Source organism: Bos indicus x Bos taurus, chromosome 11 (assembly GCF_003369695.1).
Source record: "Bos indicus x Bos taurus breed Angus x Brahman F1 hybrid chromosome 11, Bos_hybrid_MaternalHap_v2.0, whole genome shotgun sequence".
NCBI classification, from domain to species: Eukaryota; Metazoa; Chordata; class Mammalia; order Artiodactyla; family Bovidae; genus Bos; species Bos indicus x Bos taurus.
In genome coordinates this window covers 6,803,711-6,830,400 of record NC_040086.1, presented here as the reverse complement: position 1 = coordinate 6,830,400, position 26,690 = coordinate 6,803,711, and the positions used below count along the sequence as shown (strand labels likewise).

Sequence of the window (26,690 nt, the reverse complement as noted above, 5' to 3'; positions counted from 1 at the left end):
GGAAAAGTTTTTCAAAAATTACATGTTCGCACAAGGGGCCTCTGTGACTCTGGCTACGCCTGTTTCTTTTTGTTGTTGTTATTTATGGAACTGCCGGTAAGTGTTCACAGAACCACAGTGTTCCCTGAGAGGGGTTTAAAAACCACTGTCCTAGATGGACTTCCTTCTATGGTCTAGTTTTTCTGCTCCGTTCACACATTTTCCATCCACTGGCCTCCAAATAATGACTTTTTAAATCTACGTCTCTTTCTACGTCCTGTCACCGCAGCTTCGTAGCTTTAACAAGCTGGAGGCTTCCTTTCTCCACATAAGTAGTTTACGCGTAAAGTTTACACGTAAGTGTAAAAGTTTCTTCTTCAGAAGGACACAGCTCTTCTGATGAAGGCCGTGGGACGGGCAAGCATTTGGGCCCACAGTATTAGCAAGGACCCTAAGGAGAAGCACGAGGAACTTCCTTCCAACTGCTACCACCCCAGCAGGGACAGGCATTCCCACTCACATAGCGGCAGCAGCCGTGGTGTCAGTAAGCACAGCGCCGATGAGCTGCCACCGAGTGTTCTGAGGAGTCCTGTGGGCCTGAGAAGTGCTGGCATCTCCTCCAGTTCTGACTCTTCAGGGAAAAGCTGCATATCAATGATGCATCTCAGCACCATCACTCCACAATGAGCGCAAATTCCACAAGTTCAGGTGGACGATGGACATCTCAGCGCCCTCGTGAAACTGGACAAGAAGCCAGTGGAGACCAATGGCTCTGATGTCAATCATGAGCACAGGTCAAACAGCCAGCATATGGACCTTCATCATGTTGGACTCACTGTTAAGTGCCCAAGGAATGAACGTGTATTCATTTCTTTAGGTCAATTTTTCCTTTACTTTTTTAATTTAAAAATTGTTAGCATGAAAAACTTCCTCCTTACATGGAAATTTCTGTGATCATCTTTCTACTCAAGTTCCTCTGATTGTTAAGAATTTTACCAATCAGACAGCTACACGTGAACTAGAAGAGGAGAGCCGGGGAGAAAGTATAAAATATCAGAAAACTTCCATGGAAAATAAACTACTTCTTAACCTCCTTTGTGTGCTTCCCAGGTGGCACAGTGGTAAAAGAATCGACTGCCAATACAGGAGATGCAAGAGACACAGGTTCAATCCCTGGGCTGGGAAGATCCCCTGCAGGAGGAAATGGACATGCGCTCCAGTATTCTTGCCTGGAAAATCCCATGGATAGAGGAGCCTGCTGGGCTTTAGTCCACGGGGTTGCAAAGAGTCAGACACGACAGCACGCACACTCATGCACATAACCTCCTTTATGAAGAAGAAAAGACACACACGGCAGGCAGCGCTGCCAACTCTTGGTTCTAATTGCAGCTTTCATCTTGTTCAATGAAGGTAAATGGCCACGGAGACTTCTAGTGTCTGGTTTTTGCCATGTTAGCGCAGAAAGAACACAGCAAGTTCCAATGGCCGACTGCCTTAGTAACTTCCAAGAATTGTTAGCAACCTAGCAGAACTGGACTGGCGGGCCTTCTCTTTTATACCAGGCTGTCTTTGACTTGGTGACTGCTTCAACACATAACACAAAACCACGTATGACCACGTCATCTATCACCATCCAAAAGGCAGCCGTTACCAACTTCCCTGCGTCATCAAAAAGAAAAGGGCTGAGCGAACCTTTTGTGCTTAGTCATACACAAAATACGTAACAAGAGTACCGCTTTCCTTAAACACAGTTCTCAGTCTAATGTTCTTTCCTTGTAACTCTACACGGTCCCGGCATCACTGGTTTTCTACAAGATTCTGGAACTGGTCACCTTCCCTTTTTTCCCCAAGCACCCAAGCACCTTCCAAAATCCAGATGTTGCAATCTCTCAACCCTTTGATCCTTTTGGAATATAACTGCCAAATTAATTTCTTTAAGTGGTTTCCTTCAACATGATCACTGTAATACATTAAAGGGATTTTCCAGGGGCTCAGTGGTAAAGAATCCACCTATCAACACAGGAGATGCAAATTCAATCCTTGGCTTGGGAAGAGCCCCTGAAGGAGGGCATGGCAACCTACTCCAGTATTCTTGCCTGGAGAATCCCATGGACAGAGGAGCCTGGCGGGCTACAGTCCACGGGGTCCCAAAGAGTCGGACACGACTGAGTGACTAAACAAATATATTAAAGGTGGATGAAAATTCTCTACTCCTCCTTTAACTTAGAGGCAAAGTCAGATTTCCCTTCCCTTGAATCTGGCATCCCCTTAAATCAGTGACTTACCCAACCAATTCTAACCAATAAAATGAGGTAGAATAGGATTTCTGGGACTTCTGAGACAAGATCATCAGAAACCTTTCAGCTTCTTCCTGAGTCTCTTGGAGGACTCTCTTGGTGCCCAAAGCTACCTAGTAAGAAGTATTACTCTCCAGAGACTGCCGCACTATTAGAAACCTTAAACTCCATAAAGACCACATAGATATACCCCAGTCCACAGCCCCGGCTGACAGCCAGGACCTACCCCAGCCATGGGAGAGCCATCTTAGATGTTAAGCCAGTCAACTCTAGTCAGCTACTATCTGACTACATACCCGGGAGGGGCACCAAAGGAAAACCTCCCAGTTGAGTCCCCTCAACCCACAGAAGCATGAGTGATAATAATACACTGTTTTTTTAAGTCACTGAGTTCGTAGCACAATAACAGACCAGAAGCAATGGCCACACTCAGGAATGTGCCACGATTCTCCGTGGCCCGTCCTGAACCATGGCAAGTCAGCCCAGCCTGCGACATCTCCCAGGATTAAAATGACACTGATCTCTTTTCTCCATCGTCACCTCTGAACACTGCCTAGTCACAGAGTTCCTTAATATCTATCTCACCAGCAAATAAAGGAAAAATGAGAGGTATGAGATGGTCAAATAGGTTTAGCTTTAAATACACTATTCAGAGTAAGAGAAGTGGCTTATAATCTTGTACTTTTCAGCAAATGCTAACTGCAAGAATGATTTAGTTTCTAGTGTTGTTATTCCGTGATTTTCCAAGAAATAGTACAACCTGTGAGAAGTAAGCCTCTGTCAGCGAAGATACTTAGAAGAGTAATGCGAGGCCATGACTTCTGACATCAGAAGCAGAAGAAAATCTGGGCAGACTCAAGAATGCCTAGTTGTTTAATCGTTTCCCTAATTTCCAAAGGCATGGACTGCAGCCTACCAGGCTCCTCCGTCCATGGGATTTTCCAGGCAAGAGTACTGGAGTGGGGTGCCATTGCCTTCTCCGAAAGGTTATACTAACACTCACCTATTCCTTTCTCTTGTCTTTTCTCAAAACAATGTGGCAAAAACTTGGCAGCTGGTGAACTGCTGTCCAACAGTCACCCCTGTTCACTTTGCCCCCAGGGAGAATGGAGCTGGGTCCAAGTGTTGGGAGATGAGGCCATAGGACCACAGAGGCCTTCTTTGCCTCTTGCATTCTTATTAGTAAGTCTCTAACTTAAGAGCTTTGATGGACGATGCTGAGCCATCCCAACTCTGGGATGGCTAGACCTACTGATGGGCTCAGCCTGTGGTCAAGAATACAGCTGGTACTGACCTCGGAGAAAGCCAATGCCACGGGGCCCTGAGTCATCCCAAGAGTGACCATAGTAGAAGCTTATGATCTTAATTCCTCAATAACTGCATAAAATATTCAGACTTGGGACCAGTTTTGGGCAGGAGACACAGAAGATTCCCTGAGTGTGACTTCTGTATGGGCACCAAAGATACCTTCTTGTATTCCTCTAGATCTGTGCTACCCAATACATGTAGCCTCTAGAAGCATGAAGCTATTTTAAACATTAGTAACTGACATGAGTTTGAGCAAACTCCAGCAGAAGCCTGGCATGCTGCAGCCCATGGAGTCACAAAGAGTAGGACATGACTGAATAACTTGAACAACAACATAATTACTTTACATTCATAAATATAATGCTTTGTCCATAACTATTTCATATCTATATTTTTCATTTCTCTGGTAAATATAATATCTTCAGGGATTAGAACCACGTATTTTGGAGGGAGGATGGGGAATCTCTCTGCTCTCTGTCCCAAAACACTCATATCAACCATATCACTACCCTGGATGTCAGAATTAGTCAACGTGTAGGCTAAGGAAAGTCTACCCTGGTGGCTTAGATGGTAAAGAATCTGCCTACAATCCAGGCCCATTGACTCATTCTTGGCTGGCAGCAGAATTCTGCTACAGTTTCTGCAAGTTCACAGATATGACAGTCAGCCATGAGCATGCCTCAAATTCCTTAAACATCTCAAAAAATGTTCTCTCAATTTTGGTTGGAAATGCTTTGAGAATATTTATATAAACATAGACCAGAAATAATGAATATTAGCCAGGATCAAGACTTTTGGGGAAACAAGTAGATTGTGAATGATCTCAAGTGAAAAACAGCCTGGTGATTGCCAGGTTCTAACAAGAAAAGCTCCCCAGGTTGTGAAGGTAGGAAGGAAAGTGAAGGGGGAAAGAGAAGGGGCAGCCTATGAATCCACTGTCTCCAGTCTTGCCGAGCCCAAGAATACTGAAGAAAGACTTATTACCCATCACGGTCGTTTGAACACAAGCATCAGGAGGAAGATGTTTAGAGGAAATTGTACGAATGTTGACAAAAGATTGTTAAAGAGTAAAAGATATTCTATATTAGTAGTTTTCAAGGGGCTTCCCTGGTGGCTCAGATGGTAAAGAATCCACCTGCAATGCAAGAGACCCGGGTTCGATCCCTGGGTTGGGAAGATCCCCTGCAGGAGGAAATGGGAACCCATACCTACTCCAGTATTTTTGCCTGCAGAATCCCCATGGACAGATGAGCCTGGTGGGCTACAGTGAAGCACACAATGGTTCTCAAAGGTCCCTGAGACCCACCCAGGAGGTCTACAAAGTCAAAGCTACTATGATACTAATTCAAAGATAGCCTGTTCTTTTTCTGCACATGTCTTCTCACAAGAAGCTTTTGTTATTGTTGTTCAGTCACCCAGTCATGTCCGACTCTTTGGGACCACATGGACTGCAGCACTATAGGCTTCCCTGTCCTTCACTATCTCCTGGAGTTTGCTCAAATTCATGTCCATTGAGTCGGCGATGCTATCTAACCATCTCATCCTCTGCCGCGCCCCCTCCCCTTCTCTTCCTGCCCTCAATCTTTCCCAGCATCAGGGTTTATTCCCAGTGAGTTAGCTCTTAACATCCAATGGCCAAAGTTTCAGAGCTTCAGCTTCAGAACAGTCCTTCCAATGAATACTCAGGGTTGAATATCACAAGAAACCACATGACCTATAATATCTCACAGACTAGGTGCAGATACAAGAATTTGTCTTCTGCTGAGCCAAATATTAGTGAGATTTCCACAACAATGGAAACAGTATAAAACAATGCCAGAAAAAAATTCTATTTTTAAACTTTGTTTTAAAAATCTAATAATTTTTATAAAGGAGATGTGACTTATGGTAACAGGTAATGAAGTTACTATTTTCAATGATTAATAAAAATTCATTTTAATATTTAGTTTCATTTCTAGATCAATATCAATAGTGAATCCATATAAACAGATCTTTTTAAGTTTAAAGTTTGCAATAATTTTTAAAAGTGAAAGGAGGTCTTTAAATCACAAGTTTGAGAACTTCTGTTCTGCAAAAAGCTTGGGGAGGGCTTCTCTGAAGGCTCAGTGGTAAAGAATCCACCCACCAGTGCAGGAGACATGGGTTCAATCACTAGTCCAGGAAGATCCCACATACTGTGCAGCAACTAAGCCTGTGTGCCACAAGTGCTAAGCTTGTGTTCTAGAACCCAGGAGCCTCAACCAGAGAAGCCACCACCACGAGAAGCCTGCACAGCACAACTACAGAAAAGCCTGTATAGCAATGAAGACCCAACACAGCCAAAAATTCATTTTAAAAAAGCTTGGGTGGCTCTATGGAGACTACCATGAAGTTCAAGGAAGCATCTTCCCAGAAGCAAGGATCAAGGGAAGATCAAGGGGTGAGAAGGGAGAACCACCCCAACAATGGCTGCTTCACCTGTTACCCAGACTTCGAAATGGAACTAAACAGCAGCCCCTCTGAGCCTCCCTAAGAAACCGTGCCCTCATTCACCAGTGTGATCTGAACTGCTCTCTTGGGTTACACAAATCCCAGCCTGAGTTTCTCAAAGGGTGTGCAAGACAGTCAGTGGCATTTATAGCTTACCTCACCACTGGGTCCCTAACTGTTCATTTGACCCAAATCTCAGTTCAGTTCACGTCGCTCAGTCATGTCCGACTCTTTGCAACCCCATGAATTCCAGCACGCCAGGCCTCCCTGTCCATCACCAACTCCCGGAGTTCACTCAAACTCACGTCCATTGAGCCCGTGATGCCATCCAGCCATCTCATCCTCTGTCGTCCCCTTTTCCTCCTGCCCCCAATCCCTCCCAGCATCAGAGTCTTTTCCAATGAGTCAACTCTTCACATGAGGATCTGACCCAAACTTAGTAACTGATTATACAGGAAGGACACACAAACATCAGGACATACACATATCTGACAATGAGTTAGATGCTTTCGTAGAACATCCATTCAGAGTCTGTCATACAGAGGGAAGGAAGGAAGTCAGAAAAAGAAAAACAAATATCACATATTAACACATGTATGGAGAATCTAGAAAAATGGTACAGATGAACCTATTTGCAGGGCAGGAATAAAGATGCTTCCCTGGTGGCTCAGCCGGTAAAGCCATTGCAGGTGGCTCATTCCTGCAATGCCAGAGACCCGGATTCAATCCCTGTTTTGGGAAGATCCCCTGGGAAGGGAATGGCTACCTACTCCAGTATTCTTGCCTGGAGAATCCCTTGGACAGAGGAGCCTGGCAGACTACAGTCCATGGGGTCAGAAAGAGTCAGACATGACTTAGTGACAAAACAACAATCCACTCAGGCTCTGTGAATCTATGGAAGGGTATAACATTCCTGCCCTGTTAACAGAGAAACTTCACAGGGTAACTGAGAAGCTTACAGATAATGAATGTACCTGAGAATATTTTTAACTGAATAGTACTGGAGTGGGTTGTCATTGCCTTCTCCGAATAATACTATACAAAGAAGCAAATATTACTGAAGCTTTATGAGCCATAAACTCCTAATGTGATCCCATTTTGAAATAGGGATATTTCTGGCAATGAGTGGATCCATATTTCTGACTAAAAGGGTAGATACACTAGTATATACACCAGCCAATAAGTTTCTCATTCCAAAACACCAACCAAAGCCACAGCTAAAAAGCGGGGATTATCTGCACAAATACTCCAGTCTAAAGTAATCAGGGATGAAAGGTACAAATAGCTTGGTCTCGGGTGATAGGACACTAAATACAGTCAACATCACAAAGGACTCTCAGGAGCCGAAATCTAAACAGTACTCAAAGACCGCGAAGGGCTTCAAGGAAACAAAACGGTGGTTGGCAAACAGAAGTTTCTCAACCTTCCTCACGCAAACTCTGAAACGTTAAGTGTTGCCGCGCTGAAGTGGTTCTGTTTCTCTTCATTTTTCATTGTTAAAAAGCTTTGCCCAAATTTGAATCATTTCCTGTCTGAACAATTGCAATCTCTCTTTCCTGTCCTTCCTACACAATTAAACTCCCTATCGCCTCTGCCAGAGAAATTCCCTCCTCGTTGCCAAGTAAGCATCTCAAATTGTGAGATGGCCCCCGAGCACGCGCATGCGCACACACGTTCCTGCTCTGCTGAAGCCTCTCCTGGCGCGTCAGAGCACGTGTCTGCATCTCACTTACTGCACACGGTCCTTCATGGTCTTGTCTACTCACGGTCTGTTTCTACTAGCGTGTGTGCCCCCAGGAGGATGGGAATTTGGTTTGTTTTATTCACCATCGCATTATCATTATCTGGAAGAAAGCCTGACATGTGGTAGATGCACATCATGGAAAATGAATATCATTGAACTCTGTACATTGAAAGCTCTTTTACTTGATTTCAGGGTTGTTTTTTTTTTTTTTTTTTTTTTGTCCCTTCCATTTAATAATACTTTATCTTCTTTCAGGGGCTTTCCTGGTAGCTCAGATGTCAAAGAATATGCCTGCAAATGCAGGCGATTCGGGTTTGATGCTGGGGTCGGGAAGATCCCCTGGAGACGGGAATGGCAGCCCATTCCAGTACTCTTGCCTGAAGAACCCCATGGACAGAGGAACCTGGCTGGCTACAGTCCATGGAGTCGTGAAGAGTCAGACATGACTGAGCAACTAGCATCTTTTCATCTAACTTTTTATTTCGTATTGGAGTATAGCCGATTAACAATATTGTGATGGTTTCAGGTGAACAGCAGCAAAGGGACTCAGCCATACATACACATGTATCCATTCTCCCCCACACTCCCCTCCCAGCAAGGCTGCCACAAAACACTGAGCAGTTTCCTGTGCTGTACAGTAGGTCCTTGTTGAATAATACTTCTTCTTCTTACCCAACTCTTTGTCACAGCCCTTGAGAGGAATCTTCAGCTGTCTTTGTTACATCTCACCATGCACTGTTCATGAACATGCAGGCCTTGAGTTTGAGAACAACTTTCCTATACTGGGAGGGCTTCTCTGGAGTCTCAGATGGTAAAGAATCTGCCTGCAATGTGGGAGAACTGGGTTCAATCCCTGGCTTGGGAAGATCCCCTAGAAAAGGAAATGGCAACCCACTTCAGTATTCTTGCCTGGAGAATTCCATGGATACTAGAGTTCTTGGGGTTGCAAAGAGTCAGACATGACTGAGCTACTAACACTGTCCTATACTGGATCATTCTGAAGGAAGATGGAGACCTGACTCAGCCAATGGGACTCACAGGATGGAGCACAGTGTTTCTCAACCTTGACCCCATGGGGAAGTGAGAAGAGGAGAGAAACCTGATGTTTGAATCAGCAGTCAGCCATTTCCAGGGCTGCTGCAGGCAAAGGCCCAGAGGAAGGATGTGTGCAGGAGCTCAGACCAGCTCTCCCAACCCTGGCTTTGCCTCTGGGGCTCACAAGTGGGCTGAGAAGAGGACTAACACTGTTGTCGCTATTTACTGAAGCGCAGTGCCTTCAAACCCAGGGTAGACCCAGAGGGCCCCGTGCCTGGCTGTGCGCCAGAGTCTCCTGGACCTTCTATAGTCCTGTCTCCTGAGCAGACTCTACAGGGAGTGCCTGCGAATCTGGATGTTTTTTTATAAGGGCTTTTTGGGGGTTTGTTTTTGTTGTTGTTTATGTGGCTGTGTTGGGTCTTAGTTGCAGCACAGCGGAACTTCATTGCATCCTGCAGGATCTTTTTCTTTTTTCTTCTAATGTGGCATCATCTATTCAGTGGACATGAACTTGGGCAGACACCTGGAGACGGTGAGGGCCAGGGAAGCCTGGTGTGCTGCAGTCCATGGGGTTGCAAAGAGTCAGACAGGACTTAGTGACTGAACAACAACATGTACAAATGAATCACTGTGCTGTAGAGCAGAAACTCACACATGGTAAATTAACTATACTTCAGTCTTAAAAAATGGTTATAAACCTCTTAACTCGTCCCTTAGAAGAAACCTACGAGTTGGAGAAGAAAGCACTGTTTTCTCTGGTTTGTGCTTGTTGTCTGCTTGCTCGACCCTCGACTTGATTCCATTTCTCATTCAAAATTTGTGACTTATCCAGTAATAAATCTTCCAGGAGAACTACTTCAAATGCCAAGTCTTGCAGCATCTCAAGCATCACAGGTTTGTTTTCTTTTTTTTTTGCACAGACGGGCCCCCAGGAGATCCTCTCGGCTTTGCTCAGCTTTCCTTTAAAAGCACAGAGAATGTGAGCATTCTTTTTAGAACTTGTCTTTATGCATGTGAACTCTGCCTAGATATTTTACAGTCAAGACCACAAGAAGGGCTTGACACAGCGGCACTGGCTGACCTGGCTGAGCAATAAGTACCAGAGTGGGGCTGGAAGCACTTCATATTTAGTGCTTCTCCTTTGTAAACATCTTCCTGACTCCCGCCCCTCACCTGTATACCAGTGTACACTCTGGCTGCGAAACGTGACGTAATTCTGAGCCCGTCTTTATGACTGCTCTCAACACACATCAGAAATCCTCCCCTTTACTTCCTGGGGAAGTTCTCACTCCCAGAAACAAAAATAAGGTTACCAAGACCTATGACCAAGGAGGATGGAGATACTGTTTGTGGCAGACAAAACCCCACCTAAGAATGATTCTTCATTGGGGACCTCCCTGGTGGTCGAGGCATTGAAACTTTGCCTTCCAATGCAGGCAAAGAGCCCTGGTTGGGACGCTAAGATCCCACATGCCTTGAGGCCAAAAAGCCAAAACATAAAACAGAGGGAAAATCATTACAAAGTCAAAGAAGACTTTTTAAAAATGGTCCACATCATGGTACATATATACCATGGAATATTACTCAGCCATTTAAAACAATGAAATAAGGCCATTTGCAGCCACATGGATGGACCTAAAGAGAGTCATTCTGAGTGCAGTAAGCCAGAGAAGGAGAAATATATGACACCCCTTATATGTGGAATCTAAAAAGAAATTATATAAATTAACTTACTTACAAAATAAAGAGACTCACAGATAGAAAATGAACTTGTGGTTGCTGAGGGGAAGGGATAATTAAGGACTTTTGGAAGGTCATGTACACTCTCCTATATTTAAAATGGACAACCAAGAAAAACCTATTGTACAGCGCATGGAACTCTGCTCAATGTTATGCTCCAGCCTGGGTGGGAGGAGGTTTGGGGGAGAATGGATACATGTATGTGTATGGCTGGGTCCCTTCACTGTTCACCTGAAACTACTATTGTTAGTCAGCTATATCCAATACAAAATGCTTTTAGTGTTAAAAAAGATAAAAATAAAAAAAATTTTTAAAGATTTTAAAAATGGTCCAAATAAAAAAAAAATTATCCTTCATGCAGAGATGATACAGGAAGTTGTAAGAGAAAATGCTCTAGTATGGTTTTCCTAGCAAGTTGTTCAGAGAAGGCAATGGCACCCCACTCCAGTGTTCTTGCCTGGAGAATCCCAGGGACAGGGGAGCCTGGTGGGCTGCCGTCTCTGGGGTCACACAGAGTCGGGCACGACTGAAATGACTTAGCAGCAGCAGCAAATTGTCTGGCAGACAGAAGATGGCACCTGCTAAAAAACATGCACTGATCCTTCCAGATAGCTGGGGAGTAGCTAAGAAAGAGCCTCCAGGGGATGGGTCCAGTTGTCATCCTCCAAAGCTGTTCCGCCATGTTCCTCTACATCCTCAGCTAACCTTCCCCTGCCTCAGTAGTGGGGGCCATATCTGAGGTAGGGTTGTATTAAATAACTATATTCTTTCTAGGTCACTCTTTCATTGTTTCTGGTTGCCTGGCAGCTTCTACCTTTGAATGAGAGGCACCCATTACCTTAAGGAAAGGAAGACAAAGGCTGGAATAAAGAAGGTATTGCTCGTCTTTGAACTCCACAGTAGAGTTTAAGGCCATGGCCAGGCTATAGCCTAGGCTAAAATGTCCTTAATTGTGATATGTGCAATGGGAAAGGGAAAAAAAAAAAAGTGCTGACAAGTAACTATGACATCATCTATTGCAAGATGTATCTTCAAATGTGGTGGGAAAGACTCCAGACTTTGTCAAGAGGCAAAAAGGAATTATTTGCAACTCTTCAAACTGGTCTTTACTTCTCAAGAATCAGGGAAGAAGAGTGGACCCACACACAAGAGAGTGAGCAGGACTGGACTAGGGTGAGGTGGACACGGCCAGTGGTTGTGGGAAGAGCCTGCAGAAAGCGGAAGAGGAGGACGCAAGAGCTTAGCTCTGACGGTTAAGTCTGGAAGTGGGGCTAGAAACCTGTGGTCACTGGGCTGTGGTCTTCCCCTGGGGTGGCCTGGGAGGTGGAAGTTCCCCAGAGAGGTGGGCTCAGAGAGAGACCTGGCTTCTAGCCGGGCACTTGGGTGCAGCAGGCGGGGGGCAGTCACAGAGCCAGGGAGCCACCACCAGCAGAGTGGGAGGAGCCAACAAGGATTTCTGGAACCAGGAGACTGGAGTCCAGGGGCCTCACATCTGGGGGGCAATAGGAAAGCCCATGGCTGTTGGCACCAAGCGGCTTCTTGCCCCGCACCTGATGAGACCTGCCACACCCAACAGACACACGGGGCACCGGAGACCACAAGGACCCAAGGACAGGCTGCGACCTGACCCAGAAGAATGAGACATCCCTGCGGGGTGTGTGAGCGGGGGTCCCCCCCTCCACCACCCCTGCAGACGTGCACCCACCTGAGAGGACCAGAGGAAGCCTGAGGGGGATGCTCTGAAAGGTCATTTCCCAGGAGTTACTGAGAATAAAAATAGGCTCAGTGGCAGATATAGTAATGCCTCCCACACCGGACTGAAAACCTTCACCTTGGACTCACACGCTGGAACTTACTGATCCTGACCTGTGCCCATTCAGTAAATATTTATGCAGCTCATGCTTCCTGCCGGGCAGTGTGCTAGGGATTTAGGATGGCTCCGAGAACAAATCAGAAACCCCCCCACTGTGGAGCCCACATCCTGCAGGGTGTGGGCAGACGGTGCACTGTGAAGGTGATAAGGAAGGGACTTACGCAGACTGGGAGATGTGAAGCTGGAAAACTAGTGTCTGCCTCGAGGAGTCTGGGCCTGAGAGCAAAGCCATGCCCCGTTACACAGCACTCACCCCCACTGCGCCCCTGTGCTGGGCTCCCCCAGCGCCGCCTTCCTGTGAAGAGCACTGAGGACAGAAGAGTCAGCACAACACAGGTCCCGTCCTCAGCCTCAGCGGCCTGCTGGCTCAGCCGGGGCGCCGGCACCTCCAGCTTCACCGGGCAGGAACTGGGCTTTTCCGCCATCTCACAGTTGTTTACCTGGCATTCAGGGAAGTGGCGCCAGGCACTGGGCAGGCACACAGCACGCTCACACGCACATGTGAAACACTCACAAAGTGCACACAAGCCCCAGAAAATATACGCACGCGCACAACATACAGAACAGTCACAGAGCACACAGTCTCACAACATGCAATCACACACACAACACACACACACATTCATAACACATACACCAAACATCATGCAACAGATACCTACATACTCACACAATATACACAGGCATAACACACACAAAAGATACAACACAACACACACTCAAACAATACACCCTCACACAAAACACACAGAAAACAGCCACGCAACACACCATATACGCATAAAACACACACTTACACAACATATACAAAATAGTCACAGCATACAATACACACACAACACAGTCACATACTCATACAACATACACAAAACATACACACAGCAAACACAACCCCTCCCCACCCCACACACACAACATACACACTCACACAACACACACATCCAAGTCTCCATGCTAAAATGTTTTCACGTTAAATCCTCCGGACAGAGATGCAGGTGGACAAGGCCAACCAAGCAGGTGAAGGTGAATGAAACGAAAACCCGGAAACCTGGGGGCAGGGGTGTCCCAACTGAGCCACCTCAGGACTAGGCTTCGGGTCCCGAGTTCCCACAGGAGCCCCCACAGGGGGCCTATGAATGGTTTATGACCATGAGAGTGGTTTACAGCCAAGATTTCTGGGTCTGCTCTCGTTATGTAATTTCTGCTAAGATGTTCCAGATTCTGTCCATGCCAAGGCCAAGAGGGTGTCTTTCAACACCTGGCACTTCGGGGAAGTTACAATCACATTGTGCAACTGTGTCATTGGGTCTCCTTTCCAGAAGTTAGTCTGACGCAGTGATTTAAAACATTAACCCGCCAACTGCACGCAATTTATTTTCCGATTTTCAGCAGATCAAAGTAAGTGCAATATTTGTTTTTCTCTTATGTTGCCTATCCTTTAATCTGCTGAAACTTAGAAAATATTTTTTTTCTGCTATTGCCAGGTTATTGTTTTAAATTTCTCTACATCAGACTAGCTTCTAGAAAGAAACCTCAGTGACATATATCAATGCATATACGTGGAATCTAGAAAAATGATACAGATGAACCTATCTGCAGGGTGGAAATGGAGACGTAGAGAACAGACTTTGGCCACAGCTGGGGGATGAACTGGGAGAGGAGCATTGACGAGTACGCACCACCATGTGTGAAATAGATGGCTAGTGGGAAGTGCTGTGTTGCACAGGGAGCTTAGCCTGGTGCTCTGTGATGACCTAGAGGGGTGGGATGGTTGGGGGTGGGGGACTGGGAGGGAGGTCCAAGAGGGAAGGCATATATGTGTACAGCTGATTCACTTCATTGCATGGCAGAAACCAGTGCAACATTGTAAAGCAACTATACCCCAATTAAAAAAAAAAAAAAAAAGAACTATCACACAAAAAAAGAAAGTGCAATTTGGTTTCCATAGTAAATATCCCAGCTTGGCATGATAGCACAAAGTGATTGAGAGGCTTCTGTGGTTAAAGGTATATCTTTGAAGTGCCATAAGGAGCTTATGTTTTAACTAGATATACTTGAATTATTGAAAGAAAGTTCTAACTGCAGCACCAAATTACAGCTTTTACCATTACCTTCTTATAAACATTTCCTTGGTACAGAGCTGTATACTTACTAGGAGCAATTTTAAAAGAATTGTGTCTGTATTTCTTTTCATGATATTAATACTTCCCAAACACATCCTTTGCCATGACTGTGATGAAAAACTCCCAGGAGGTAACAGTTTTAGCCCCTTTTCAAGGTCTCAATAAATGAGAGTAATTCTTGAAACTCAAGTGCTCAGGATGTTTTCTGCTCAGCTGTGCCACCTGCCCCAACACACAGCAGTGTCTCTGAGAAACCCACATCACACATCCCCAAGGGGCCATGCAGACCTGGACAGACATATCCACAAGCAACAAGCTGCTTCACGTCCTTTGTGGAACACAGCAAGATTCACCTAAAGAAATAAAGAAGCAAGGAACACACGAGAAGAATATTAGGATGGAGACTGGAAGACGGCTCTATCAGTGCGGAAGTGACTGAAGTAAGACAGTGGCAACTGTTTAAAGATCTGAGATATCGGAGGTAACCAACAGTAGCATATGCAAGCATCCTGTTGCAATGTCAAACAAATATGCGTGGTGGGGATGCCATAAACACTTCACACTGGAGGCTCAAGGTGCCTCCAGCTCTACTCTTTCCAACAGGGCTATGTCAGCCTCAGTTTCCCATCAGTCACGTGGGGATAACAGGGCCCACCTGGCCAGGATGGTGGACATACAAGTAAACTGCTTACTGCTGCAGCTGGCACATAGTAGGTGCTTTGTGCAGTTATTTTTGGTCCCAAAAGACAAGTGGGGAAGGTGTTATGATTTCAAGCATAGAGTAAAGATGCCTTTCCAGTCCAAAACTGGACATGTGGTTTGATGAGAAAACAGGAAGATATGGGAAACATTGCCCAAATATTTAAATATTTCAATATTTTATCTCCTGACTTTGTTACATAGCTATGATTCATATGCAAATAAGCCTTCCCTTTATAAAGTAATTTTTTCCCTTCCTCCTTTGTGATCAGATTCTTTCAAACTAGGTCAAACACCTATTGCCATGGGATTATGAATTATACTATATACATATATGTATATGGATTATACATGAGAACAGTAAGAAGCAAAACTGATCAACTCTAGATATGCAAATTTATCTAATATAGAAAACACTAGGAACAAGCATAGAAAGTCAGCTAATGTGATTTCACCCCTTTCTTCTGCTAAGAGAAAAAGTGGACCCAAGAGTTTTCAGGATGATTGTGTGTGGGGCTGGCGGGGGCGGGGGAGGGAGGAATTCTCCAAAGTCTCGAACATGATGCAAATAAATATTCTTAAATTGAAATATGATTGACATCCTATGTTAGTTTCAGATGTACAACAAAATGACTGAATATTTGTATATATTACAAAATGATCACAAGCCTAGTGAATAACCATTGCTACCCACAGCTACAAATTTCTTTTCCTGTGATAAGATCTAATCTCTTAGCAATTTTCAAACATGCAGTATTCTTAACTATGGTCATTATGCTGTATGTGACATCCCAGAATTTGTTTATTTTATAACTGGAACTCTACATTTTGACCCCTTCACCCATTTTTATCCTCCCCACCCCCTGCCCCTGGTAACGACCAATCCATTCTACCTCCGAGATGATTTAAAATCGGACTTAGACAAAGTTATCTCAATTATAGAGAAATCACTCCCTCTCTTTCTTCCCCTTTTAGACAGAATCACTAGCAACATTTTCTTATGAATAAAATTCTCAAAATACATTGATGAACTTCTAGAGGCAATAAAATTAATCGAGAACCATCATTGGCAGAAGGATGTTGGCCATTTGTGCCAAAACCTGACTGACCTTTCAATGTGATTATTGTATTGTGAAAAGAATTTTAAACAAGCAGTTACCATATTTACGTAAGAGTCAACATGGCCAAAACTGAAATAAATACTGTGCAAACCATCAAACCTCTTAATGACCAGAGAATCTTTTTATTTTCAGTTTCACTGTTACTATTTGAGACAAGAGTACATGTGTGGGAAGCTCTTCAATTTCTCCCTCAGGAGGAGGACTGGGGAAGAAAAAAGTAGAGAAAAGGAAAGATGGATAAGGCAGGGATAAGGAGAAGTCTGACCCACCCTGATGCAAAACCCACCCACCTTGTGGCTGCAAAACGGACATGCACAACCTAAATGGGCTTTTTTCTCATTTTGTCAAATGAGATGTTTATACCGAGACTTCTCTTCTAGAGCATCCAGATTAGCTGGATAAATAATGCTAGGCAAGCCCCGACTTGCCTGTTGCTCGGTCTTGGCAGTCAAACCCCACCCCCACAGGGTGCCCCACTCCTCTGGATAAAGCCGAGAACCCTTGCTCTTGTTCCAGACCTGCCCTGCCTCCCTCAACTCCATCTTTCTGACAAAGTTCCCTGTTGCCTGGATGCTTCCAGGCTGAGGTCAAATCGCATACCAGTCTCCTTGCCAGTTTTACCATTTCTCCCTCATTCCTTCTACCCAGAATGTCATCCTTCGTCTTCCTCCAGCTCAAGACTCCCTCCTCCTCCTCCTCCTCCTTTTTCTCCTCCTCTTCCTCCTCCTCCCAGGCCCATCGTCTATATTGTATGCCCCTTTCAGAGGGCATTCTAGGGTAGTTCCCACCCCCCAGCCAGGGGAAGCCAGGGTGACCATCTCCACCTCCTCTGAGCCCTTGGCTTCCCTTCTGCCTCCCTGTAGCACCAGCACCCCAGATTCTGTATGGCTGAGTTCTTCTCTCCCTGATACTCATCAGGTGCTTAAAGGTAAGCTCTCCCCTGACTGGCCATAGCTGGAGCAGAGCAGATGTTTACATCTTTGCCCGATGAATGAAAGCACTCCATTCACACTGCTTATACCCACAGTCCCTTAGAAAATTCAAACCACATGGACAGGACAGAGAGCCCGTGATCATGTCCGGGGATAAGCTTTCTGGGAAATGGACCTAAATTCCCCCAGCAGAGGGATTTAGCAATCACTCAGGACAACTCTTGTGCTAGCCAGCTTCTTGTTGACTTGGGCAATTTACAGAAATTACGGCTGTCTATTTCCCGGGTCAGTGGTTCTCAGCCTGCATTAGACCAGCTACCCCCAGAGAGTATTTTTTAAAAAAATAACTCTTCCCAGGCTGTGTCTCAGTCTTATTCCATCAGAACCTCTCGGGGTGGGGCTGCTGCTGCTGCTGCTGCTGCTGCTAAGTCGCTTCAGTCATGTCCAACTCTGTGCGATCCCATAGATGGCAGCCCACCAGGCTCCCCCGTCCCTAGGATTTTCCAGGCAAGAATGCTGGAGTGGGTTGTCATTTCCTTCTCCAATGCATGAAAGTGAAAAGTGAAAGTGAAATCGCTCAGTCATGCCTGACTCTTAGCGACCCCATGGACTGCAGCCCACCAGGCTCCTCCATCCATGGGATTTTCCAGGCAAGAGTACTGGAGTGGGGTGCCATTGCCTTCTCTGGGGGTGGGGCTGAGGCACCGATATTTCTTAAGGCTCCCAGGTGATTCCAACAGGAAATCAAGACGGACAAACACTGACCTACATCATAGAGGGTGATGTTTCTTCTATCTGTATGTAGCTGAGTGGGTCCCCTAATGCAGCCACACCGTTTTCTACACTGACTGGGCAGACAGGGTCCAGGCAGAGGAAGAGAGTCCAGCTCCAGGGACTTATTCACACCCAGAAGTTTTCCCTAGAACAACAGTTTATGATCCAGATATCAGTTCCAGACTAAAGTAAGTGTCTGTCTCCACCACCCCTCCTCCACCCCACCCCAGCATTTTTCACTTTCCTATGAACCTAGTTTCTATCCACCATGTCCCCATTACCTAAATTTCTTCAGTATTATAACGGGGGGTGGGGGGGCGGGGAGCGGAATCTTAAAACTCTGATCTTGCAGTTAAGTAAATCTCAGAATTTGAGGTTGATGAGAAATATTTAAGCCTGGTGAGTGATGTGGGGTGCGATTTCCCACATCATTACAAGAGCAAAAATGTAACCTCTCCTCCCTATGAGTCAGCTCAGTAACCCACTGTGTTCATCTAGAGAAGCGCTTAAACCTTGAGAGAAATGTATTCAAAAGAGGTTGTCACGGCAAGTATCACATAAGATTTTTTTAAATCAACAAGTCAAATAGATACCCATTCCATCACCTCTGACAAGAATCATACATTTTCTCTCCAGGAAGGAAATGCTGTCATTTTTTGTACATCATTTTACAGTTTATTACGTTGCTTGTTTTCCAGCTTAATCAAAATACGATTTACGTATTACATTTGTGTAAGTTTAGGACTGTACAATGTGTTGATACATTTTAATACTGACAAATATCACCACCATACTGTCAGCTAATACCTCCCCTCATCATATAATTACCACTTCTTTTTTTTTTGTAGGTGGGAACCTTCAAAGTTTACTCTCTTAGCAATTTTTAAGTATACAATACATTAGCCACCATCTGCATGCTGTCCATTTGTTGGTGGTCAGTGGCTAAGTCGTTTCTAACTCTCTGAGACCCCATGGACTGCAGCATGCCGTGCTTCCCTGTCCTCCACTGTTTTCCAGAGTTTGCTCATCTTATCCTTTGTCACCCCCTTCTCCTCCTGCCTGCAATCTTTCCCAACATCACGGTCTTCTCCAATGCTGCATATTGGATCCCCAAATGTGTTTCTTTTTTAAAGATTTTTTTTTTTTTTTTTTGATGTGGAGCCCTTTTTAAGAGTCTTTACTGAATTTGTTACAATATTACTTCTGTTTCATGTTTTGGTATTTTGGCCCCAAGGCATGTGGTATCTTAGCTTCCCAACTGGAGATCAAACCCACACCCCCTGCATTGGAAGGCAAAATCTTAACCACTGGGCCACCAGGGACATTCCCCAGACTTATTCATCTTATAACTAGAAGTTTGTACATTTTGACCAACATCTCCACAGTTTCCTTACTCCCCAGCCCCTGGCAGTACCACTCTACTGTTTCTCTGAGTTTAGCATTTTTGGATTCCACATGCAAGTGATATCATACAGTATTTGTCTTTCTGTCTGGCTTATCTCATTTAGCTTAACGTCCTCAAGCTATGTTCCCGCCAAAGACAGGATTTCCTTTCTCATGGCTGAATAATATTGTATGTCCAGTATATACCACACCTTCTTTATCCATTCATCTACTGACAAACAAATAGTTTCCATGTCATGGCTATTATGAATAATGCTGCAATGGACATGGGAACATAGGTATCCCTTTGAGATATCAGTTTCATTTCCTTTGGATATATACCCAGAAGTGGAATTGCTGGATCATATGCTAGTTCAATTTTTAACTTTTTGAGGAATCTCCATACTGTTTTCCAAAGTGGATGCACCCATTTACCTTCCAACCAACAGTGCACAAGTGTTCCTTTTTCTCTACATACTCATTAACATTTGTCCTCTATCATCTTATCGGTGTACAGATTATTCATTAACAGAGAGATGGTATGATCTGTGAAACCAGGTTTCTCTCACCTATTTCAGGCAGGGGATGTTTAAACCTTCCAGAGAAATATCTATTGAGTTCCTACTATGGTTGAACTTTTACTTTATTGCATGTATGGTATTGATTTCAGCTTAAAAATTATCAGCAGGTCATTTCAGAGGCTAGAAAATAACCCTGCACATAATGCCTTTTTAAAACTCTCATCAGAAATGGTAGACGGGAGCCTTAATTATATTTCTCATGTGAACAAACTCTGACAGCTTCAGCACTTCTACAAATAGGAGTTCAAATACATTGCAAAAAGAGCCGCTCACTGACTAGAACTTAGCCTCTTGGAGTCTCATCATCATGTCAGCACAATGAAGCGTGAAGCTCAACTGGGAACCCGGCTGAGGATGCTGCCGTTCATCTGCCATCATCAGGAGGTGGCAGCGCCTGTCCCTGCCGGTCCTGAGCCCCATCTCCCTTTGGACACATTGATAATAGTAAAGCCTGTGTACAGAGCACAGGAGATGTCTGTAAAGCACCCAGATGTTGCCAGGAGCGGCAGGATGATGGCTGATCCTGGCTCATTCAGGAGCTGGAGGCTCTGTTGGCCCCTCCAGGACAGGATGACAAAAAATCAGCCCAGAGCAAAGAGATCAAAGGGCCAGCGAGTGAGAGCCAGGTAATAAAAGGTCTGAGAAAAGTTGTCCCAGATTTCCCGTCAAGTCTGCCCTCTCACTAAGTCCAGGAATGAAATGAGGGAAACCACAACAAACTTTGGAGTCATATTCATGGTTGTGGAATGTGTTGGCTCTGTGACCACGGTGGAATATGTTGTTGGCATAACTGACAGAGTGAAAAGACAGCCTTCGGAATGGGAGGAAATAATAGCAAGAAGCAACTGACAAACAACTAATCTCAAAAATATACAAGCAACTCCTGCAGCTCAACTCCAGAAAAATAAACGACCCATCACAAAATGTGCCAAAGGACTAAATAGATATTTCTTCAAAGACATACAGATGGCTAACAAACACATGAAAAGATGCTCAACATCACTCATTATCAGAGAAATGCAAATCAAAACCACAATGAGGGACCATTTCACGCCAGTCAGAATGGCTGCGATCCAAAAGTCTACAAGCAGTAAATGCTAGAGAGGGTGTGGAGAAAAGGGAACCCTCTTACACTGTTGGTGGGAATGCAAACTAGTACAGCCACTATGGAGAACAGTGTGGAGATTCCTTAAAAAACTGGAAATAAAACTGCCTTATGACCCAGCAATCCCACTGCTGGGCATACACACCAAGGAAACCAGAAGGGAAAGAGACACATGTACCCCAATGTCCATCGCAGCACTGTTTATAATACCAGGACATGGAAGCAACCTAGATGTCCATCAGCAGACAAATGGATAAGAAAGCTATGGTACATATACACAATGGAGTATTACTCAGCCATTAAAAAGAATACATTTGAATCAGGTCTAATGAGGTGGATGAAACTGGAGCCTATTATACAGAGTGAAGTAAGCCAGAAAGAAAAACACCAATACAGTATACTAACGCATATATATGGAATTTAGAAAGATGGTAACTATAACCCTGTATGCGAGACAGCAAAAGAGACACAGATGTATAGAACAGTTTTTTGGACTCTGTGGGAGAGGGAGAGGGTGGGACGATTTGGGGGAATGGCACTGAAACATGTATAATATCATATAAGAAATGAATCGCCAGTCCAGGTTCAACACAGGATGCTTGGGGCTGGTCCACTGGGATGACCCAGAGGGATGATACGGGGACGGAGGTGGGAGGGGGTGTTCAGGATGGGGAATATGTGTACGCCCGTGGCGGATTCATGTTGATGTGTGGCAGAACCAACACAATAATGTAAAGTAAAAAAAAAATAAAGTAGTGAAGTGATAAAAATAATAATAATAAATAAAAATTTTAAAAAAATAATAAAGGCAATCTGAAAGGAAAAAAAAAAGCTGGTCATATCATTGACATAGACAGATTGAACACAGCTATCAGAAAAAGCCTAAAAGTCTATGAATCCTAAAATAGTGATTTCAATTATAATTAGTACAGATGCAGTTCCAGTTTTATAAATGTTTCTGGACTTGTCCTTTGTACTTGTCCTTTTGACTGCCACCATCTTTTACCTGGTGGCTCAGATGGTAAAGAATCTGCCTACAATGTGGGAGACCTGAGTTCTATCCCTGGGTCAGAAAGATCCCCTGGAGAAGGAAATGGCAACCCACTCCAGTATTCTTGCCTGGAGAATTCCATGGACAGAGGAGCCTGACAGGCTACAGTCCATGGGTTGCAAAGAGTCAGATACAATTGAGTGACTATTTAATGCTTTATTACTAGACAGTCCCAGCCTCTGCCCCATGTTGTGTTCGTTTGGGCCACTCTGTTTGGGTCAAGCACCTGGAATTCACCTGCAGAGTCCCTTCTCCTCGGTAACAAACCCTGGACCAGGAGGCAAAGCTCCCTGAGATATTAACTGATCTCCCAGCTGTCTGACTTCCTGCCCAGGTAGTCCTATCTCCATGGAAACCTGCATCCCTGAACACATCTTCTTGATCAGCAGTTCCTAAATCCTTCATTCCAGACTCATCACCTACACACACACACACACTAATTGCCACTCTGCTCTGGCCACAAATGACCAGTGTGCCCTAGGGAGGACCCCGAGAGCCCACCCAAAAACACCTGACCTCAGTTCCTTGTGTTTCTTCACAAGATGGATGCATCTCTGAGCTTCAAGCCCTACCATCAGGCATTTGAGGGTGTGGTCCAGCCCTTCTGCAGGGTCCTGCCAACACTCCAGACTCAGAAACGGAGCAACCCCATAATAATGCAACCAAAGAGGCCAGAGTGAAAGAGCACGCAGGCTACAGAGAGAGAGCCCTCCTCCAGTGATGAGGCTGAGGGATTTTGATCTGTTTGGGCACCCAGGGAGCTCAGTGTTAGGGGCCAGTCCCAGCTCCATCCTTGGTCTACCCCATGACCTTGAGGAAAGAGGCCTTTCTTCACCTCTAAAGATAGAAGGAACACATTACCTGCCTCTCCCCAGAAGGACGGAAGGGAAGCTCAAGCCCCTGCAAGCAGCTCCCACAGTGCTCTGCAAGGCCTCCCGTCTCATCTGGAGCCAGAGCGGCTGGGCCCCTTCCCCGCCCCCTCCTGCCTTCCTTCTGGCGTTGACATTTGATTCTGTCTTGAGGCTGCACTAGAAGCGACCGCTCACCATCCTCCTCTCTGGGTTTCCCCGTCCTCCTCCTCCTAACCCTAGAAGCACTGAGCACAAGGCTCAGCCTGGACTGAAAGTTCAAGAACCATTTCTTAAAACCCTTGGCTAATTTAGTAAAAGCTGAGATGCCAAGCAAGTCCCTGGTGCACGAGTTTCGTTCCAGGGAGGGTAGAGGGTGCTTCTGTGGAATGTCTGTGCCTCCAGGTTCAGGCAGAGCACCTGTTGCTTGTCACACGCCCAGGAATTCAGGGCTGGGCGAGAAAATGCCGTGTCCTGGGTGCCAGCCTGCCACTGTCTTTCATAAATACAACAACATCCCCCAGCACTTGCACAGAGGGACTGGATCTGCCTAATGTCACACAGGTGAACACTTGTGGTCTGGGAGGTAAGCCTGTACACACGCAGGCATCATCTCCCCAGGCTGTGACTGGCAAGTTCAGAATGAAATCCAGGCTCTGCATCATGGCCCCACCACTGTCTACACCACCGTGATCTGGCCCCTGCCTCCATCTCTAAGCTCCCTCCCACTCACTCAGCCCCCACATACTGAGCTTCCTCTCCTCTCCAAGGGGCTCAAATCCCACTGCCCCTCTGCCTCAGACCTCACCCCTCCTCACAAGGACTCCCCATTACCAGGTGACTCACACCCAGCCCTTCGCCACTGTCTCAGCAGCCATCTGTGTCTTTCACGATGTTTATCACACCCTCAACTCAGGCTACTGCCCAGCCCCTCCATGTGATCCTCGAAGGCTGCAATCAGATTGCTCTGCCCTACCGTGGTGCCCCATGGGTGGACACCCACAAGGCTTAAAAAACAACTGCTGTGATCACAGCTGGTTTTAAAACGATCTCAATGCCACTACACACATATTAGAATGACCAGTGGCAACTTGCTCCAGCATTCTTGCCTGAGAAATCCCATGGACAGAGGAGCCTGGTGGGCTACAGTCCATGGAGTCACAAAAGGGTCAGACGCAACCTATCAGCTAAACAACAGAGCAACCAAAATCCACAACACTGACAGCAGATCCCGTCAGGGATGTGAAGCAACAGAAATTCTCAACACAGCTGGTGAGAAGGCAAAAAGGTGCCAGCACTTTGGAAGACAGTCTGACAGTTTCTTATAAAACTAAACATACTCTTACTGTAGGATCCTACAGTCACTCTCCTTGATGTTTACCCAAAGGGGCTGAAAACTTACATCCACACAAATACCTGCACATGGACGTTTAATAGATGCTTTATTAATAATTGTCAAACTTGATAGCAGCCAAGATACCATTCAGGGGGTGAATGGATAAATTAAGTGTGGTCCATTTAGACGATGGAATGCTATTCAGTGCTGAAGAGAAATGAGCTCTCAAGCTATGAAGAGACATGAAGAAATCGTCAATGCAAAATCCTAAGTGACAGAAGTCAACCTGAAAAGGCTACATAACATTTACAATCTGAAGAGGCAAAAGCGTGAAAACAGTGTTGGTCACTCAGTCGTGTCTGACTCTTTGTGACTCAGGAGCTTTGACTCATCAGTCTCCTTCCCTCTTGAAATTCACCAGACAAGAAAACTGGAGTGGGTTGCCACGGCCTTTTCCAGGAGATCTGCCCGACCCAGGAATCAAACCCGGGTCTCCTGCATTGCAGGCAGGTTCTTTACCTTCTGAGCAACTGTGGAAGCCCAAAACTAAGGAGGCAGTAACAAGTTAAGGGGTTGCCAGGGTTTGGAAGGAGAGATGAACAGGTAAAGCACAGAGAAATGCCCTGTGTGTTACTATAATGATGGGCACATGTCATCCTACATTTGTCTAAACACAGAATATACAACACCAAGAGTGAATCTTAAGGCAGACTATCTGGACTTTGGGTGATAATGACGTGTTAGTGTAGGTTCATCAGTTGTAAGGAATGAACCACTCTGGGAAGGGGGCATGTGGACAACGGAGCAGGTTATACACATGTGGGGCAAGGGTTATATGGGAAATCTCTTTACCTTCCCCTCAATTTTGCTGTGAACTTAAAAGTGCTCTCAAAAAATAAAGTCTAGGGACTTCCCTGGCAGTCTAGTGGTTAAGACTTCACCTTCCAAGGCAGGGTGTATGAGTTTGATCCCTGGCCAGGGAGTTAAGATCCCTTATGCCTTGTGGCCAAAAACCCAAAAGGTAAAACAGAAGCAACATTGTAACAAATTCAATAAAGACTTTAAAAATGGTCCACATTAAAAAAAAAAATCTTTAAAAAAATAAAGTCTAAAAATCCTGTTATGTAAGATATGAAAAATTTAAAAACACTGAGTTAACTGCTTCCCCCATAAGATCACCAAAGCTAAATAATACAAAGAACAACAAAAACAGCCCCCAGTTTGCTAGTATACCTATTTTGGTAGGCACATGAGGAAATACTCTCTCAAACATTCCTGGCAGGGGTGTTAATTGTTACAACCTGTTGTAACAGGTGAGAAATCTTGAAATATACATCAAATCACAAACCCACTCAGCCTTTGACCTGGCAGTTCCACTTCTAGGAATTCAGCCAACAAATACTCTTGCTAGCACTTCTGCAAAATGACACAGGCAGGGCTATTTCTTATTCATTGCAACATCGGTTGTAATAGCAAAAGACTGCAAACAACTTGAGTCAGCAAAAGGTTAAAAGGAAGCCTTTTTGATGCAGATTTAGAACCAAGTACAGAAGAGTGTGGGCTTCCCTGGTGGCTCAGTGGAAAAGAATCCGCCTGCCAATGCAAGAGACCTGGGTCAGGATGATCCCCTGGAGGAGGGCATGGCAACCCACTCCGGTATTCTTTCCCGGAGAATCTCGTAGACAAATGAGACTGGTGGGCTATATAGTCCATAGGATTGAAAAGAGTCAGACATGATTGAAGCAACTTAGCATGCACCCACGCACAGAAGAGTGTATGTGCTTAGTGTGTGATGGTTAGTTTTCTGTGTCAACTGAAACGGGCCATGGGATGCCCAGATAGCTGGTGTGTCTGTGAGGGTGTTTCTGAAAGAGATTAGCACCTGAATTGGTGAACGGAGTAAAGCAAATAGCCCCCTTTCCAGTGTGGGTGGGCTTCCTCCAATCCCTTGGGGACCTAAATAGAGCAAAAAGGCAGAGGAAGATTGAATTAACTCTGCCTGAAAACTTGATCAAGGACGTCCATCTTCTCCTGCACTTGGCAATTCTGATTCTTAAGCCTTCGGACTGGACAGGAGTCTACACCATTGCTCTCTGGCCTTCTAACTATACCATCTGCTTTCCTGGGTCTACAGCTTATAGAGCACAGCTCCCAGGACTTCTCAAGCCTCCATAATGGCATGAGCTAATCCATACCTTGTTATAAGAATCTTCCTGGCTGGGGGAAAGGGATAGTTAGAGAGCTTGAGATGGATGTGTACACACTGCTGTATTTAAAATCGATAACCAACAA

At 45.2% G+C, this 26,690-nt stretch overlaps 1 protein-coding gene across 6 annotated transcripts in view; it reads right to left on the bottom strand.

Moving 5' to 3' along the window:
• Positions 1-26,690, bottom strand: part of IL1R1 (interleukin 1 receptor type 1) — a 134,307-nt gene that overhangs the window by 56,741 nt on the left and 50,876 nt on the right. The gene's annotated exons all lie outside the window — the stretch shown is intronic.